The 18,150-nt window shown below is 42.4% G+C and overlaps 1 protein-coding gene and 1 pseudogene across 4 annotated transcripts in view; both read right to left on the bottom strand.

Annotated features, from left to right (window-relative positions):
- GABRG3 (gamma-aminobutyric acid type A receptor subunit gamma3) overlaps positions 1–18,150 on the bottom strand; it is a 570,781-nt gene that overhangs the window by 358,701 nt on the left and 193,930 nt on the right. The window lies entirely within an intron of this gene.
- LOC132569204 (U6 spliceosomal RNA) lies at positions 16,842–16,934 on the bottom strand (annotated as a pseudogene).

Genomic DNA, 18,150 nt, shown 5'->3' with positions numbered 1-18,150 from the left:
TGAAGTATGTATGTTGAGATTGGCACCCACATTCAAAAAGGTTTCATTGAACCCAGGCTGTCAACGAATTTCACTCTCCTTGTCTCCTCCAGTTCCTCAGAAATCTTTCGGAGACCCAAGGAACTGAGTCTGAGAACACCTAGGAAATGTACCTAGCATAAATAGTGGCTTGGATGCATCAGATAGAATGAGTTGCTGGTTGCCAACTTAAAAGCAAGTCCTGGAGAGCTGAAATTTTAACTGATCTCCAGACAACAGAGATCAATTCTCTTAGAGGAAAATAGCCACTTCAGAGGGTAGACTCTATGATATGATGCCCCGTTGAAGGGAGGTAGAGAGAAGCCAGGATGAAAAATAGGACAGAGAAGGGCAGGACCTGTCTAAAATGAAAATAATAATGAACATGAGCAAGATTATTATTATTATTATTTTTTAAAAAACTTGCTTCATTTGTTAAAAGGTACAGAGGCTGGACCAGCAAGAAAGGATGGTACATGGTAGGCATAACATACCATGAATCTTGAAATGTACCTTGAAGTGCTCAAGAAAAGCCATCTTCAGGGAGTGGTAGCTAATCTACTACTCTGCATGCTTTCCTGACTTCTCTCCCACAGTCAAGAAAAGCTTAGCTATTTTTCAGCTTAGTTCATTATTGGTATGACTTAATGCACAAGAGCCCGGACCTCGATAGCCTAGGCCAGCTTGATTTCATCAGACTTTGGAAGCGAAGCAGGGTAGATTTTGTGTAATTTTAATTATTTATTTTATGATATAGTAATTTCTTGATTGTTTATATTTTATATTCTATGTTGTGTTTTACTGATTGTTAGCTGCCCTGAGCCCATCACAGGGACAGTGGGATATAAGTCTAAACAAACAGACAGACAGACAGCCTTTGGTCACTCTTTGGATGGGAGACCACCGTGGTACACAAGAGACATGATGCAGAGGCAGGCAATGGCAAATCATCTCTGAATGCCTCTTGCCTTGAAAGCCCCACCAGAGGTTGCCTTAAGTGAGTTGTGGCATAACAGTGCAAAAAATAAGTAAAAAAGTGCACAAAATATTTTTGCCCCACTCAATGCTCTCCCCCACTTCCGGGTTATCAGAAAGTGGGGTTGGGGGGGAGACAAATGTCTGCTGGGCACACCATTATTCTCTATGGGGACCAATTACCACAAGGTATAATGGAGAAGAGATTTGTGGGTATCTGGGGTTCTGGGGGCTGTTTCTTTGAGGTAGAGGCACCAAATTTTTCACCATATCATCCAGTGCCTCTCCTCCAAACATCCCCCAAGTTTCAAAAAGACTGGACCAAGGGATCCAATTCTATGAGCCCTCCAAAAAGGTGCCCCTATCCTTTATTATTTCCAATGGAGGGAAGACATTTAAAAGAAATCCGGTCCCTTTAATGTGATTGCCAGAACTCCCTTCAGAGTTCAATTGTACTTGCCACACCCTTGCTCCTGGCTCTACCCCAAAGTCTCCTGGCTCTGCCTCCAAAGTCCCCAGATATTTCATGAAAATCATGAAATACCTTGCAACCCTAAAATGTATAAACCTTGACACAAGTCTCCCTTTCTCCTGGATAACAGTGTTTCTTTCCTTCAGGAAATGGACATCCTAATCATTCACAATGGCGAAGTTTGAATTATTTTCCTTGACAGTACTCTTTCCTATTTCACTCATTGGCTAAAGGGATACACTTTCCAGTAGGATATATTACGTTTGGGTCCCCTAGCAGTTTCTTGGGAATAAGAGAAAAAAAAATTAATTACTTGGTAGGTTTAAAATGTAACTCTATTTAGGATTGCACTGATAGAGAGTATGCTGTACCTCTGGAGATCTTTAGAAGACTCCATGCAGCATGATTGAGTTTCCAATTTGTTGTAGTGGTTAAGTGTTCGGACTCTTATCTCTTTGATTCCCCACTCCTCCACTTGCAGCTGCTGTAATAGCATTGGGTCAGCCATAGCTCTTGTAGGAGTTGTCCTTGAAAGGGCAGCTGCTGTAAGAGCTCTCTCAGCTTCACCTACCTCACAGAGTGTTTCTTGTGTATGTGTTGAGGGGGGGGGGGAGGTAAAAGTGATTGTGACCGCTCTGAGACTCTGAGATGCAGAGTATAGGGCAGAATATAAATCCAATATCTTCTTCTTTATTATTTATTTCTCAGATTTATATCCCGCCCTCCTCACCAAAGCAGGCTCCTTGTTTGATGAGGCTGCATGGCCTGAGACCATCTTGAAAATATATATATATATTCATTTTACCTTTTATACTATATATTTTCTTCTATTTACCTTTTAAATGTCATGCACACTTTTAATTTGTTCCTGTTTACAGTATTTTTTCTTTTTATATTTTCAAGATTTCTGGTAGTTAACAATGTGCTCTCTTACATGAAGGCTGCTCTATTAATACTATCAACATTTTATCCTTGATAATATTGTGGCTCTTTTAATGAAAAGATTAATCAAGCATTTATGGAAGCTTTTAATATCCATAGTTACAGCAATTAAATAGTGTTTTTTTAAAAAGTTTTGGTCAAGATCGCTGGTTAACATTACAGGGATTGAGGCTGAAAAACAGTCTTTATGTTCCCACTATTCTGCTGATCCCCCTTTCCCCTTCTATAAATACCAAATTTCCCCCATATTCTTATGAAATACTGCAGTCTCAAAAGGGATGCATCATATACTGCAAATGGTATTTGAAGACTTGAGTCTGAAATTATTTCTCTGTTTAAATTGCTCTTTTAGAATTTCAACATCATCCGGTGCCACAAATGTCAGGTGAGAATCAAAGACTCTTTTTAACATCATGTGTGATAATAGTCCAAGTAGGTTCAGGATTCAGTGTCCTATGAAAATTTATATGAACAACACATAACTTCAATCAAAAAGTGAGGAAAAATGCATTAACAGGAATATGAAGATGTCAAGCTGGAGGGCACTGTAGAATGCATGGAATGTTTGCAACACATAATTACTACTATTAACCTAGCTAGTTCCAACACATACAATTATGTGTTACAACACAACACAGTTGGTTTCAGCTCCATTTACTCCTTGATGCTATGGGAAAAGAATAGTTTCTCTGTTGCTAAGAGTGGGAAAAATGCTGTGGAGACTGTAAGTGAACTCTATGGAAACAATGGACTCTTTATACAAAGCAATATAAATAATCTGAGAACTAAGAAATTAAATTCCTAGAGAAAGTGTGAAATCCATAAAGTAGAATAATCACTAAACTGAGGTGGATACTTTCTTCAGAAAAGGGAATATACAGGAGCAACAAATATTCCATAATCAGATAACCAATAGGATTTTATCTATGTCAATGTTCAATTGTGACCTTAATGAAAAGCCAAAATCTGGAATGTTATATATACAGTATAACCTGAATAAAGTTAAAAGAACCTTCAAAAAATGAATCCCAAAAGTTCCAATCCATAAACTAGCTGTAGGTATTTGATTAGATTGCATATTCACAAATGTTCTACAAACTAGCTGTAGGTACTTTGTAGAACATTTGTGAATATGCAATCTAATCAAATAAATAAATTACTATTATTGAGCATTATGCACTTTAGACTAACAGTCACTAGGGTTGCCAGGTCTGTGTTGGAAAATACCTGGAAACTTTGGGGGATCCAGGAGAGGGCAGGGTTTTGGGAAGGGAGGGGCTTCAGCAAAATACAATGCCATAGAGTTCACCTTTCACAGCAGCCATCTTCTCCAGGGAAGCTGATCTCTGCCAGCTGGAGATCAGTTGTAAAGTGGGAGATCTCCAGGATCCACCTGGAGGCTGACAATCCTAGTAGTCATATAGTACCATGATGCACCTATCCACACAGGTAATCACTACATGCCCCTGATCAGCTTGCCAGGCCTCTTGCTGTACTGCCTATAGCTGCTCAGGAATTTAGAAAGCAGCGACATTGCCAACATTGCTATATCACTTCTGGGTAGAACCTGGAAGTGACAAAGAGGAGCTCTAGAAATTGCTGGAAACTCTGTGGTAAAACCAAGACTCAACTCTTTTAAAAATGTAATGTCTAGTTTGGCCCTCAGTCATCTCCACAGCTCTTTGTCTGAATCTGCTTTTAAAATTCTACATTTTGTGACTCTGGGGTCCATGGAACTAATAAGAAAACAGTAAGCAAATTTGTTATGATATGAAGCCAGTGGCTTCAGATTAATATCAAGATACTATCATTACGTGATCATGGACCATTAACCCAAGACAAGATGGGTGGCTGTGTTAGTATGACTGTAGCAGTAGAAACGGGCAAAAGTTCAGCAGCACCTTCAAGACTAACAACATTTGTGGCAGGGTATGAGCTTTCATGAGTCAGTGCTCACTTCTTCACAATTTAACGATATTGTTAAGATATGACTGCAGTAATTTCTGTTGGAGAAAAGTTGGAGACAAGTGGCAAACCTACCTTCCCCATCCAAGATTAAATAGGTCCCTACCTAAACTTTGGCTAAACTTTGGAAGCTATAAATACCTAGTTCTCAAAGGTCACTAAAATAAATAAGTCTGTAGATAGCTTGATTTGTGCAAAGGAGAAAAGATGCTCCTATGGAGAGAGATGAAAGAAAGCTGAAGAAGACATGTGTTAAAGTGTAGTGGAAGTGGCTTGAGGACACATTTGCTGCTTTAAAAACAGAAGGAAGTACGAGTAAAATGTGTGATTATACTACAGTTATAAAATTTCTGGAAGTTCTGAAGCCACCAAAAAACACTTGTTCCTCCTGCTCCCGTAGAATAGATTTTTTAAAGAAAAAAATGGAATCTATGCAGAATTATATTCCTATTTTTACCACTTAAATAACATAAAACATCATTTTAAACTTAGTTAACCTATAAACCATTAGTACTTGGCTCATTTATAGAACTTAAATGTTTTACAGTACAACCCTAAGCAGACTTAAGACACTGCTAAACTCAGTGACTCCCACAGAATCCTAAACATCTGTTCAGGATTGCAGAGTAAATAGCCTCTTCTTCAGATGCCGTGGAGGCAGGGAAATTTTTTGGAAATCTCCTTGTTTGAGATACATTCATCTATAAAGGCTTTCATTTCCTTTTCTTTGAACCTTGTTAAGCATGTTCTACGTATACTCCTTTTATGTGATTGCAAACACAAAATGACTCCTTGTTCAGAAAAAAGTTATGTAAGCAATCTATGATTCAACAAGGAAAATCACACTGTTGAAGAGCAATATACAACAACATAAAATAATAAAAATAAAAGGTTCATTAAATGGAATCTCTTCACCCTAAAGCCTATCCCTACAATAGGCAGAAATGTCTTAATGGATTTGTTATTCAGGCTTTATTTATATCTTAAAAAAAAAAAAAACCCTTCCTCCACCATCTCACTGGCTACCTCTTTTCAGCCTGTGTGTATTCCCAAGATGAGTCTTCTCTACCCCCAAATCAAAGCTGCTTCTTTGCCAACAACCCCCCCCCCCCCGACTACAGACCTTGCTTTACTTTACAAAAAATCACCAGTGGAACCCCCCATCAGTCCAGCTTTCATCCGGGTCATGGGATGGAGACAGTGCTGGTCTCTCTGATGGATGATCTCCAGCGGCATCTGGATCAAGGCGGCTCAGCAGTGCTGATGTTGTTAGACCTATTGGCAGCGTTCGATATGGTCAACCATCAGCTGCTGACTAGCCGTCTCGCCGACGCGGGGATTGAGGGGTTGGCCTTACAATGGCTCTCCTCGTTCCTTGATGGTCGGGGACAAAGGGTGGCAATTGGGGGTGAGTTGTCCTGGAGGCACACGCTTGATTGCGGGGTGCCTCAGGGGGCAGTTCTTTCCCCAATGTTAACATTTACATGCACCCCCTTGCCCACATTGCCTGGAGGTATGGGCTGGGTTGCTACCAGTACGCTGATGACACCCAGCTCTATCTACTCATGGACGGCTGGCCTGACTGTGTCCCAGAAAACCTGGACCTAGCATTACAAGCCATGGCTAGATGGCTCAGGCTGAGTAGGTTGAAACTAAATCCAGCGAAGACAGAGGTCCTTTGCTTGGGTCGCCGTGGTCCGGGAGGGGAAATTCCCCTACCAGCTCTAGACGGTGTGCCACTGACAATGGCACACAGGGTCAAGAGTTTGGGGGTACTACTTGAGCCTGCCTTAACCATGGAGGCCCAAGTAGCAGCCACTGCTAAGTCCACATTTTTTCATCTTAGGCGGGCGAGGCAGTTGGCTCCTTTCCTGGAGCAGGACGATCTGGCAACAGTGATCCATGCAACAGTCACCTCAAGGTTGGATTACTGTAATGCCCTCTACATTGGCTGCCCCTGTGCCGAACCCGGAAGTTGCAGCTAGTGCAGAACGCCGCCGCTCAGCTGTTATTAGGGCTCCCTAGATGGGAGCACATTCAGCCGAGCCTTCAGGGACTGCACTGGCTGCCAATAATATACCGAGTCCAGTACAAGGTGCTGGGTATTACCTTTAAAGCCCTATATGGCCTAGGACCTGCCTACCTTAGGGACCGTTTCTTCCCATATGCCCCCCAGAAAGTGCTGCGATCCGGCTCTAGAAATCTGCTTGTAATCCCCGGGCCAAAGGAGGCCCGGTTGAAGTCAACTAGGGACAGGGCCTTCTCGATCACAGCCCCTTGCTGGTGGAACCAGTTACCAGAAGAGGTCAGGGCCCTGCGGGACATTGGACAGTTCCGCAGGGCCTGTAAGACAGTCCTCTTCCGGTTGGCTTATAACTGACCGGCATTGAAACATTGAAATACTGAAATATTCTGATGGAAGACTATAAGATAGCGCCCTGAGACTGACTGACATATTGATATATTAGTTGTTTTAATTATGTAAATGATTATTGTATTTTAATTCCTGAATTTTATTGTTAGAATTTTTATGTTGTGAGCCTCCCTGAGCCCGCTTTGGTGGGGTATGGCAAGATATAAATGAAATGAAAATGAAAACAAAAACAAAAATATCTCCCAGGTAGGTCTGCTAGGTACCTGCATTTTTAAAAAACCCACCATCGTGCCCCTTTTATAAGATGTTATTTATCAGGTGATGACATTACATCCAAGCTATGAAAAGCTTTAGCTGCCTGTTTCTGTCCATTTATCCTCCATAAAAAGGACATGACATTTTTCTCCAGGCCTGCTGGCAATCTTACTCCCAGAGTAGTTTCATTCACATACACAGAGACATCTTGTCAGTTTTGCAAGTTAAAACACAGAAGGGAAAACCTGGTTCTTCAGCTTTAGAACCACCTGTTTGGGCAGTTTTCGAGCTTAGCCTTTGAACATTCACAGAAACTTCAGCATTCACACAGCAAAATGGATCCCCCCCCCCCCCAAGATACCTGAGTGAATGTCACTTTGTGGAAAAAATAATCAAGGGCAGGAGATGACCAGAGAATGAACTAGAGTTTTCACTGAGAGGACAGATGGATCGATTTTTGCAGTGTTGTACAGACTCAAGTGGCACCAGCTGGTGACTTACTAAATGGGGGAGCAAAGGCTGCATGCTTGGTCAACAGGGTGAACAGTGAGGTTGCCAAGGAAATGGAGAAGGATTGAGTAGAGAAGTGCTTGGGAGGAAAGATAAACGGTTCACAGGCTGGTTTGATCTGATTCTGTATGTCACTTTCTTCTGTGCTTAAACTTGTGAGTAAGCCATTCTGACCCATTCATCTCACAAAAAAGAATGTATAAACAGTACACTTTTTAAAAAAAGCATGCCCCTTAGCATGAACTAACCAGTATTTTCATACTGCTCCAGTTACTGATCCTTTGCTCTCACACTCAGTTGTCTTGATGCTCCAAGTCAAACTCAGGGCTTTTCCACATTCTCATTTGTGTTACTTGTGTGTCACTATTGCCTCGGGGGGGGGGGCGGAGTCCCCCTTTTCCTCATGCATTTCACTCCCTCTAGTGCTAATTTAATAGATCATCATCATGGGTCCTTTCTGATTCCTTGCTCTAATAGCCACATCTCAGGACACTGATGCTAACCCACCACTAGTGCCAGGGCTACAAGGCACTGTCCTGTTTGCCCACCTGAGCACATTAAAGAGAAAGAAAACCCCCTCACCAAAGAACATAGAACATAGCAATTGCACCAGATTCCTTAGCAAACATCAATAATGGAGTCGTATGTAAACAATATTCCTGTGACAACCAACCAATACATGCTGATTCAGCCCATGCCTTAGGAATTCAGGCAACCACCGCTAACATTCAGAAAACAACCAGGAAGGAAGCAGAGCACCTTGCATGATGTGAACCAAATATAATCCAAGAAGCTCTGTAGATGGGTGTTCAAATTTCTTCCAGCCATCAAATCCCCTTTGCCAGGGGGTGCACTTGGTGAAAAAAAGATGGCTATTTCAGTCAGGACTTTCACATGTTTCTATTGTCTCACTCGGCAAAAGCAATACCAACAGAACAGCCAGGACCTTTCCCATTCTAGGGTTCAGATCTTGGTGTGCCTGGGACTTGCATGTAGTAGCCTTCTGCCAGGCAATGAATAGAAACAAGAGAACACACAACTGCCCGCTTCCTGTCAGCTCCTACTGGTATAGGTGCCCATGTGTCAATCAGGAGTCCTGCATTCAAAGGGTAACAAGGCTCACCTTTTAATCAGCAATAAGCAAAAAATAGCAAACCGAAGGAGGAGAAAAGACCAGCATACTCTCAAGTAGTGCTATAGTCACACACCCAACTGGGTGTACAGGAATAAGACATTGCACAGGACCCCTCCTGGCATTAATACCAGCCATATATACCAGGGCAAGGAGGAGAATCTGAATGCTCTAAGCTCAGCTTCCATACTTTTCAAGCACAGGTCATAGCAATCCTAGTTAGCACTAAAGGCTGCATGAAATTGTTATCACTTCTATTCAGACCACCATTAATCTCACAAACAGATGGTGGTGTATGTACAATCACAAGGCTGAGTGCTGAGTCCACTGCATGGTAAATGCAAATAACTTGGACAGACTGTTAGATTCTTATGATAAGGAGAAAATTTAAAGGTCAAATGAAGACTTGGTGAATAACAAATTATCATCATATTACTGCCCTACTTGTAGAAAACAACATTCTGCCACTGACAATCTATTTTAGTACTGAGATAAACAACTTTCTTTAAAGTGATGGCTGACAGACATATTTAGATAATAGCAGACCAGTGCATTAAAATTAATGACATGCTCATTTTCCACTGTTTTCTTTTCACTGTGAGAATATTGAAGATTAAGTAATCTAGTTATCTGGAATATGAAATCACAGAGAATGTTGGGGCCAGCTAATTACACTCAACACATTATCAGACTGGAAGAATTTGGAAGTTGCCTAAATACGTGTTACATCAATGAAGATGATGGTCAGAATGGCCAGGAATCTTCTCTACAGCTCAACAGGAAATCTGCTGCCAATTATTGTTGAGTGCCACAATCTTCTTTCGCTTTGTGTGCATGCTCTAACTAGGTTACGCAAGTCAGAAAGCAAGAAAATCAAGATCTGCCTATGTCCACTGTGGCAGTTGGTGTCCTGGGCCAGCAGCAGTGGAGCTTGCTGCAAGGCCTCCAGACCAACAGCTTGTCTTAAAAGTAGCAAGCGGGTCAAGCAGTAGATGTGATGATCCAGGCTGAGAAGGGGTGTTTAAGGAAGCCTCTGAGCACAGAGCAGAGCAACTGGGCCTTAGCAAGAGATTCCCCACTCCTCCACATGCAGCTGCTGAGTGGCCATTCTCTCGTAGCTGTTCTCTCAAGAGCAGTTCTCAAAAGAGCTCTCTCAGCCTCACCTACCTCTCAGGGTGTCTGTTGTGGGGAGGGGGAGGGAAGGATATTTGTAAACTGCTTTGAGACACTGAGCAAAGTGTGGGGTATAAATCAAATCTCTTATCTTCTTCTTATTACAGTGCTTCCTTGCTCCTATTCACCATTGCCTCCTACCAGCTGTGCTGGTGACAGCCATTGCTCCTTGCCTTCTCAATTCTACCATGTTTCTCCCTTCCTCTAGTCTAGCAGGAGCTTTTTCTCTCCATTGCCTCCATCTCTTCTTTTCTGTTTGGCTGTGGCTGCAGCAGCTCTCATTCTTATTAGTGCCACACTTGGACAGAAAGCAATTGCAGTAAGAATGAGCCACAGCAGCTGCCAGAGCCAACCTGGAAAGGAAGGGATGTTAGCAACAGTGACAAGGAAGACCCTCTGCTTTTGTATGAAAACGGGGGTGTTGAACTCATTTGCTATGAGGGCCAGATCTGACATAAATGAGACTTTGTTGGGTCGGGCCATGTCTGGTTGGGCCGAGGCATGTTGGGTCAGGCCACATGTGTACCTATTTAAGATTAGGTAGCAGAGATAAAAACTTTATAAAGGACACAGACAAACACAAATATATATTTTTTAAAAACTTAAAATACGCTTAAAACGCTAGCACTCATTGGACTTAAAGATGTTTTCTTTGTATTTCTCCTATGGGATCCAGGGAACTGGACAAAGGAAACTCTGGCTCTCTTCTTCCTTCCCCAGGGGACTAGGAGGGGGAGGAGCATCAGTCAATAGAAGGAAGAGAGGCTTGGCTCAGTAGCTCTGCTGTGCAATTGAGGCTGGCAAAGCAAGCTCTCCCTCCCTTCCTCCCCAAGGGAGAAGCCACAGTCAATGGAGAAAACAGAGGTTTTGCTCTGCAGCTTCTGTGCAAAGCAAGCTGTGATGCAGAAGGAAGCAAGGGAGAGGGAGAAGGAAGCAATGACAGCCATTTGCTTGGGTGGCTGATAGGAGCCCTCCAGGGGCCTGATTCAGCCCCCAAACTGCATGTCTGACACCTCTGCAATGTAAAATTTCAATAAAGTGCTTCAAAAGTGCATATAGTCTCTGTCTATTATTCTCACAACTTTTCAAATTGTGATCTTTCATGGATGGAATGGCTGTATCAGTCTATATTATTCCGAAGTGGACTGCAAGATGGATCAAAGTGGACCACAACTTTTCTTCAGAAAACTGGTGCTGGAGACTTTGCGGTCCATTTTGGAATGATATGGACTGATATTATGCCTCTCTGAGGAAGAGTTACTAAGAAACAATCTCACAAGTTGACGCTGTTAGAGGCTTGAATACGTCCATTCCATTAACTTTGGAGGTCCACTGCGGAAAAATGGATAAAATAAATAAATGTCTTAACAAGGTTTACATTTTTAAATTCAATGGTCATGAACCACAATCCTATCAAGGCAGGTAATGTAAGTTTCAATTTAGAGAGTCAGTCTGGCACAGTGGTTAGAGTGTTTTACGAAGGATTGAGGAGAGCCAGGTATGGATTGCCCAGTCTGCCATGGAAGCTTGCTGGGTGAGCCAGGGCCATTCACACTTCTAACCTGAATGTTGGAACTAAGGGCAGGTTCAAAGCTTAGGACTTCGTTTCTTAAAGCCTCTCCCCCCCCCCCCCATACACTTTGGCATAAGCAAAATAATTGTATTTATTACAACAGGAAGGAAAAAGAATTTGCACCACTGGGTGTGGTACTCCCCACTCTCAAGATTCCTTTCCCTTCCCAAATCAAAGGTCCAGAGTCTGACCATGAATGATGGCCTATTAACTCAGGGTCTTACTCACTGCTCTTTGAGAGTACAGCTCTCTGCTAATGTCCTGGGTTTTTAAAAGTACCCTTGGGAAAATCTGATTTAGCAGAAGGTAGGTCCTGGGGTCTTGTAGTCAGTATCCCAGAAGTTCAGGTTTCATGCTGAAGTTGGCCCAACCACATATTCCTCAGAAGCAGACCTCCAATGTGAAATAAAGTTCTCCAGGCCTCCTTCCTCACCATCTGAGAGAAGAAATCAGCTTGAGTTCAAAAATAGGTGGGCCAGGGGCTAACCTCTTCCACTAAAAGTGATTTCAATAAAAGGAAAACCCATACCAGACAAAACTTTTTCAGCTGAGGCCTTTCAGCAGTTTGGTACTTGTGAAAAAAGGACTAGGTCTCATGTTCGACAACCTACCAAGATTTTGTTCCAGTGAGCCAACTCAGTACAGCCACTCTTCCCAAGGTCCAAATTCAGTAGCTGCATTAAACAGCCTATATCCTCAAAGCTCTACACACCAGCCTTTTCAGGGCCAAATTAACAATAAGGCCACTTAGGCACTGGCCTAGGGGTCCCCACACCTTTAGGGGCCCAAGGCTGGCTCCCCCCGGTTTTCTTCCTGCTTGCAGCCCTCCCAGCCTGCACACGCAGCCAGCAACTGAGCTACTCTTTGACCAGCTTGCCTGGTGCATCTGCTGCTGGCATCATTGCCAAGTTTGCCTCTCTCTGCCTCTCCTCCACAGCTTTTTTCAAAGGGGCTTTTGAGAAGGTGCCTGCAGGCTGCAGTGGGGGCCATAGACAGTGGGACAGGCTCTTAAGTTCTGAGATAATTTGCAAGAGGATCCCCAAGATTTTGACCGCCAAGGGGCCTCCACAGGGTGTAATCCGGCACTGAGCCTTTTTCACGTTAATGTTCTAAACTTGATGCTACTTGTTGTTTGCCCAATTATGAGTACAGAACTGATACAGGAACAGAGATTGCATACAGCTTCAGTGCTATAGTAGTTTAGTATAGTAGTTTAGTCTCACATGAGAACATTTTTAAAAGTCTGAGGAAGATGATGCAGTGAAAAAGGTGGGGAGGAACAGCATTGTAGGGGGGGGGGAATTTCCCTCAAAAGCAGTCAATCACACTTTGATAACCCAACACAAACAGATTTGTATAAACAGGTAAATAAATTTCGCTATTAGCCGGTTACTAAAATGGGTCTGTCTGAAATGACAGAAAAAATTCATTAGCAATCAGTTACTAAAACAGGTAGGCCTGCCAGGTCCTACCTGGCTCTGGACAGGGTATGATGGGCACATTGCATAGGGGATGCTCAATTTGCCCAAATTGCCAGTATCCCTGGCACAATTATGTCACTTCCAGGTGATGTAATTGTGCCAGGCACATTGCGTGTGATGGAGCTCTTTGGGGGCAGTGAAACCTCACTCCACAGTGGGAGGCTGGAAACCCTAATACAAAGCAGTTTGAAAAGGGTCATTTTCACAGTTTAGCCTACCTCACAAGGTTGTTGTGAGGATAAAATAGAGGAGTGGAGAACAATGTACAGAAGAGCATAAGGAAAGGCCTGTTGGATCAGATGAGTTGTCCATCCTGTCAGTCTTAAACGAGCTATGAAAATCTTAGCTCAATACTGCCATTCCAATTATATTAAAATAAATTACCAGCAGTCGAAAGTTTTAGTCTTTGCTAACAAACCCAGAACATATCATTGGCAAATCAGCTCAGTAGAAGTTGAACAAGTTTGCTGTTTCAAATATTTGGGAGTAGTTTTTCAGTTCTCTGGTTCCAGAAAGGCGCATGTGGATCATGTCATAATGAATGCGACTAGAAGTACAGGGGCAACTGAGACATTTTTCTGGAACTCAGGGGGATGGAATGTAGCTGCGGCACTTAAGATCTTTAAGGCCAAATCTCTTGCCCAACTACTATATGGAGCCCCTTTGAATATATACCCACATAAGACACACTGGCAAGCATTAGAAAGAGTTCAATCTAAGTTTTTAAGGCATGTCCTTCAAGCCCCACCCAGTGCTTCAAACGCTTTCATACGAGTGGAAACTGGCACGGTCACCTTACAGGCCCGTTTATGGATTGCTGTCTTTCTATATTGGTACAAACTAATGACTAACCCTACTGGGCTAACGAGCCTGATAATGAAAGACTCCTTGACACCTTACTGGGTTAGAGAAACTGAGCTTAAATTAGCTTATTATGGGCTCTCTAAACAGTTTATGATGCAGTTGTAAGGTAGTGAAGTTAAACCCTTCCTTAAACAAAGGATTCTAGATACCGAAAGACAACACGATTTGTCCCAGATTAAATGTTATCCTTCAGGAACAGGAAACCTGAATCGATTAGTTCTCATGCCATACTTGCAGAATTTAGATAAACCTGATTATAGAAGAGCCTTCACACTCATGAGAGCGAATATACTCCCTTCAGCGGTCACAGAAGGTAAATACACAAGGTGCCACTATGAGGAAAGGTTATGTATCTGTGGAGATGGGAGGATAGAGACAAGACAGCACATTCTCTTTGAATGTAAACTTTATCAGAACATTCATTTGACTTATATTGCTCCTATTTGTGACCAATTCCCGGGGAGAGATTTTAGCTTTTATCTAGATAAGATTTTAGTGGATAGGAACCAGGAAATTACTATGAAGGCTGCAACGTTTGCTGTACAAGCCATAAGACTCCGTAAACAACTAAAGGATAAAAAAACATTTAAATGTCTATGACATATTTAAATTTATGTTTTATAACTAGAAATGTTTTATAACTAGAAATGGAAACTGAATTTTTTATGTATAATATTTTGTATTGTGTCCAAGGTCAATTGTATTCCTTGTTTTTTGGGGGTTTTTTTAATGCCACTCGTTACCTATTTTCTCTCTTTTTGGATGGGTCTCTGACCATATTAAACTAAACTTGACTTGACCAGGATCCTATCTCTCACAGACACCAACCAGTTATTCTGGAGGTCCAACAACACAGCATAGAGGCTGAGATCTTCCTTTGACATTGCCTCCTAACACTTGTATTCAGAGATCTATTCCCTTTAAATATGGAAGTTCCCTTTAGTCACCATGGCTAGTAGCCACTGATAGAATCATCCTCCATAACCATAGATCTATCTAATCCCCTTTTAAAACCACTAGATCCTTTGGCAGTGAATTCCACATTTCTCTAATTTCTTTCTGTCCATCCTAAGACTTCATCAACTTAATTGGATGTCCTTAAGTTCCAGTTTTTAGAAGAGGGAGAAAAAGTTCCCTCTGTCCATTCTGTCTATCCTATGCATAATTTTATATACCTCTTGTAGGGTTGCCAAGTCCCCCACAGCCTCTGGCGGGGGACTGTTTTCACCTGCATGGAGCGATGATGTCACTCGCAAGTGACATCACCGCACCAGTGACATCATGCACTGGCTGCTCTAGGAGCTTCTGGGAAAACGCTATGATTTTTCCAGATGCTCTAGCAATTTGGGAGGGAAAACTCTATGGTACCTATCGTGACATCACGTACTGGCTGCACTAGGAGCTTCTGGGAAAACTCTGTCCATTCTATCCTATACATAATTTTATATACCTCTTATAAGGTTGCCACATCCCCCGCAGCCTCCGAAGGGGGATTGTTTTCACACGCACGGAGCGATGACATCATTCGCAAGTGACGTCACTGCACCAGTGATATCGCACACTGGCTGCTCTAGGAGCTTCTGGGGAAGCTCTATGGTTTTCCCAGATGCTCTAGCAATTTGAGAGGGAAAACTCTATGGTACCATAGAGCCAGTTTGGTGTAGTGGTTAAGTGCATGAACTCTTATCTGGGAGAACTGGGATTGATTCCCCACTTCTCCAGTTGCACCTGCTGGAATGGCATTGGTTTAGCCATAGCTCAGGCAGAGGTTGTCCTTGAAAGGGCAGCTGCTGTGAGAACCCTCTCAGTCCCACCCACCCCACAGGGTGTCTGTTGTGCGGGGAGAAGATATGGGTGATTGTAAGCCACTCTGAGTCTCTGATTCAGAGAGAAGGGCGAGGTATAAATCTGCAATTCTTCTTCTACCTATTGTACCATAGAGTTTTCCCTCCCAAATTGCTACAGCGTTCGTGAAAATCATAGAGTTGTCCCAGAAGCTCCCAGAGTGGCTAGCATGCGACGTCTCCAGCCCAACGTGGGCCAGCAGGTTGGGAACCTCCAGTGTGGGGGAAACCCCGCCCGGCATGGGAATTTGGCAGCCCTAACCTCTTATCATGTTCCCCTTTACTCATCTCTTTTCTAAGCTGAAAAATCCCAGACTTTTCAGACTCTTCTCATAAGAAAGATATTTCAACCTCTTTTAAAAAAACAGGGTAACATTTGCTTCTCAACAGTGGGAAGCAGTGCCCAGCAGCATGGGATTCCCCACCTCCAGCAAGGCAGGGGAGTCTGGCAACCCTAGTACCAGATCAACATTATCTACATGTTTGTTCGCTTTCTCAAAAAACTTCAGAAGACTCGTGAGGCATAACTCCCCCTTGCAGAAGCCATGCTAATTTTCCTTCAGCAGACTTTATTCCTCTATGTGCCTAATAATTGCAATTTCTACTAAATTGCCTGGGACAGCAATTAGGTTAAGTGGCCTGTAATTTCCTGGTTCCACTCTAGACCCTTTTTTAAAAATCAGGCTAACATTGCTACTATGCAGTTCTCTGGTACTGTGGATGATTTTAGTAACAAGTTACATACACTGGTGATAGCTAAACAATCTCACATTTGAGTTACCTAAGAACCCTTCAGTATATGCATTTGGGCCCTGGACAAATATTGGCTTTTAATCTTCCCAGTAGATCTAGAACTTCATTTCTTACCACATCAATTTGACTCCATTCCTTAAAATAAGAGTTTGTGGTTGGTTGGTCCTGGGGAGGGCAGGGTTTGAGGGAAGGAAGGACCTCAGCATGGTATAATGTCAGAAAGTTCACCCTCTAAGGCAGCCATTTTCTCCAAAAAAAACTGATGTTAGTCATCTGGAGATCATATGTACTTGTGGGAGATCTCCAGGTGCCTCCTGGAGGTTGGCAGCTCATTGGGCTAGTCCCATATTTCCAAGTGTTTAAATAAAAACATTAATATATCCTTTATTTTAGGCACTAAAGTTCTAGCTATGAGGTTTGATTCTTAATATTTTTAAAAAGCATAAGCAAAAATACAAAGACAATTACACATTAAAAAAATTATAAACAAGAACATTAAATTACTGCTGAATAAGTCAAACAAAACTCTACATTAAACCTATAATCATGCTAATATTCTCTGTATTGTTCCAATTTTAGTATATGTGCTGCTGAAGCGAGCACAAACCTATAAACATAATCTGTTTTTTTTTTTAAATAAAGTCCTTGACTTGTTTTGAGCATTTACCTTTTCTTAAAGACAGGCTTACAATTTCAGACAGAGCACATTGCTCAGTCTCAGAGTTATTTTAGAGCTATTCATCAAAGTTCAAGTATTAGTTGGATCATTAAGCTGATTAAAGGCCTTCTACAATCCTTGACAATGACCAATTAATTCCTCTGTGCATATGGTCCTTTCTCTAACAGGTACAAATTATCTTTATTTTACCCAAACTTACGGTTTGTTCTTCTGAAGTTCATTGAGTAAACCTGTGCCTTGAGAAGGAGAGTCTACAGCTGCCTCTATTGAGCAACATTGGAAGGGTGGAAATAGATAATAGATGCCACCCTTTGAGTGATGGAGGGAAGTGCTCTGGCATTGACTGGGCTTTTTTGATAGGAAAAGCCCAGCAGGAACTCATTTGAATATTAGGCCACATACCCCAACATCACCATTGTTCCGGCAGGGACTTATTTGCATATTAGGCCATACCCCCTGATGCCAAGGCAGCTGGAACTGCTCAAAAAAAGCCCTGGGCATTGGTATCTCCTTTGCATACATGCAGAGTGAGTGGAATGCCTCACTGAATTAGGTAAAATGTTATCATCATAAATCCATACCTGATTAATTATATAGCTTGAATTTTAAGTATAACAGCATTTTTGATTCATTTGGTCCAGTTCTACCCCAACACTATCCATCACTGTGATCACAGCTTCTCCCCAAATGACATTTTTACCGCTATTACTCTTGACTATGTTTACACTTCAGATCAGATGGCATACAGATCCTCCCTCCTCTTAATTTACCCCATCAATTTTGCTCTCTCTCTCATGTCTCTGCATTGCACCCTTTGCTCTTAGCCAGATTCCCACATGTCCCTGTCCCTCTTGCTTGTTCTACCCATCCTCTGACTGTTCAGAGCCCCATTCCAGAAGTCCCTCTTCCTCTTTCCCAACTCCTTCCCCACTGGTAATGCAATCCTCCTCCCTGTTCTTTTTGTTCTTGGGCAACATGCTACTTTTCTTTACTCCCTGCTTCTAGCCTCATTCAACTAAGTTCCAAAACCCCATGCTGTACCTCTTCCCTTCTCCTCGTCTGAGTCCCCTCCCATCTTCCTTTCCATGGACCTGGTAGAAAGTGCTGTCATGTCACAGCTGACATATGGTGACTCTGTAC

Source organism: Heteronotia binoei, chromosome 3 (assembly GCF_032191835.1).
Source record: "Heteronotia binoei isolate CCM8104 ecotype False Entrance Well chromosome 3, APGP_CSIRO_Hbin_v1, whole genome shotgun sequence".
NCBI lineage: Eukaryota > Metazoa > Chordata > Lepidosauria > Squamata > Gekkonidae > Heteronotia > Heteronotia binoei.
Note: the sequence above shows the minus strand (reverse complement) of the source record. Positions and strands in the feature narration are given on the sequence as shown.